The sequence below is a fragment of the Molossus molossus genome, unplaced genomic scaffold (genome assembly GCF_014108415.1).
Source record: "Molossus molossus isolate mMolMol1 unplaced genomic scaffold, mMolMol1.p scaffold_m16_p_5, whole genome shotgun sequence".
NCBI lineage: Eukaryota > Metazoa > Chordata > Mammalia > Chiroptera > Molossidae > Molossus > Molossus molossus.
This window is the reverse complement of record NW_023425388.1, coordinates 114,347,474-114,349,706: the sequence shown is the minus strand read 5'-3', so window position 1 is coordinate 114,349,706 and position 2,233 is coordinate 114,347,474.

Sequence of the window (2,233 nt, the reverse complement as noted above, 5' to 3'; positions counted from 1 at the left end):
TAGCAATAGCATCTCACCTCTTATTTTGAAGGTTAAATGAGCTAAAACCTGTTAAGGATAAGACATGCCTAGCACATTACAAGAGCTTAGTAAGTACACGCTGCTATTATCATCTTTCAATTTAATTCCCTGGTCACTCCAGTGAGGCTGTTGTTCCTGGGAATACTAGGGGGCACCTAGGGGCCGCTATTGTCTCCGGTTAGCCTGCAGACATGTTCCTAGGAATGCCTCCCCAAGGACTCCTGCTTTTCTCCTGGGAAGTTGATACATGTAAACTTTAGAACAGAGTCTTTTGTTGAAACTGACAGCGGACTTCAGCCTGCAGTTCCCGAATTATGCTGTGCATTGGATCAGCGGGGAGCTGTTAAAGAACTGATGCCCACACTGCGCCCTATCAGTGAAATAAGAATGTCTGGAAACAGAGCCAGGCATCAGCATCTTTTTTTTTTTTTTTAAATAATTTTTCTTTATTGATTTTCTAGAGAGGGTAAGGGAGAGAGAGAGGGGGAAAGAGATAGAAACTCCTGCACGCCCCCCACTGGGGATTTGACCCACAACCTGGGTATGTGCCCTGACCAGGAATCAAACCGGCGACCTCTTGGTGCAGGATTGACGATCAACCACTGAGCCACACCAGCCAGTCCATCAGCATCTTTTAAGGGTTCTAGAATGCAACAAAATTTGGAAACTACTGGCTTAACAGACTCCTTTCCTTCTCTGTTGAGGGTGCTGAATAAACTGAAGCCTTTACCTGGAGGACATGTTTCAGTTTTTAAAGTAAATGGGTACAATACTGTGAAAGTAACAGGCTTGTTCTAAACGGACTAAAATGCTCTTGAGATAATCAATAGTGACCTCTGGTGGTGCGATGAGAACCTCAAACAATAATCTGATTTTCTTGCGGGAATGCTCTTAGCCCAGGGAAGAAGTATCAGTGACCACTGTCCTCCACCCCTTACCCTTCCAGCACGTCCATATGTTATCTAGAAAGGGGAAAATGAGGCCTAGAGAGGAAGTTGACTAAGATCACAAAAGAATCATTAATAGCCGTGGAACTGAAACCTGACTGGTTCTCCAACTTCCCCTTCCTCTCTAGGGCATCCTGCCCAGACTGGCCTCATCTTGTCGACTGCAACACGAGCACCACCAGTGTGCATCAGTAACTTCCAGGCTATTTCCAGCTCCTAACCATGACCCTTGATTCCGGCAACCGTCGAACTCAGTCATATAACTGACCTGAGCCAGAAGTATCTGGAGAGAAGTGCTCTCCTCTATGCCCTCGTTTTTATTTCCTCTGGGGTAGAAGGCAAAGGTTGAAAGTCTGACCGACTGAGCCTCTGGTTAAAGATGACTCTCCCTGTTTTACAAGTGAAGAGAATGAGGCCCAGTGAAAGGTATTGTCTAGCCCATCCACCTTGACACACTCCTTTTCTGTCCTGAGTCCAAGGGGCTTATATCAAGTGGGGAAACTGAGGCCCAAGTACAGAACTGCCTCTCCAGGCAGGCTTCTGGAAGCCCGGGGCTAACCGTGCTCTAAGCGGGACACTCCTTTTCTGTCCTGAATCCAAGGGGCTTCACATCAAGTGGGGAAACTGAGGCCCAAGTACAGAACTGCCTCTCCAGGCAGGCTTCTGGAAGCCCGGGGCTACCCGTGCTCTAAGCGGGGCACCAGGGGTGCAACCTTCTCAACATGCGGTCACAGTGGATGATGCCAGAGTTCAAGGATCAAGTATGGGATTGTGGGGTCTGAAAGAAGACCTAGGGTATCGGTGTTGGAGGGTAGAGGCTGAAGATTTAGGGACTAAGGGATAGAAGGGGGTGTGGTGGGTCCTTGCACATAGATAATGGAGTTGAGGCTCTGAAGCAGAAGTGGAGTGGACTCTGGGGTCTGAAGATCAAGAGCAAGGGCGGTCTGGGGTCCCGTTTGGGTAGCTTCCCCGTAAACATACGGAGAACAGCCGGCGACTCCACTGCGCCTCCCTCGCCCAGCAGCAGATGCCCCGTGGCCACCACAGGTGTGACTCCTAGGATAGCGGGACCCCTGGGGACCAAGACACTTTCCCGGGCTGTGTGAGTTGAAGACCAGGGCTGAGGAGACCCTGTCCTTTCCACTCCGTCCCACATCTCCATTTCTCAGAACTGCTGATGACATCGTGATCTAATGAATGGAGACAAATCTAAACGGCATCCCAGAGAAGCCAGGAATCGCCTCGGTTCCAGGGACAGACGGAAA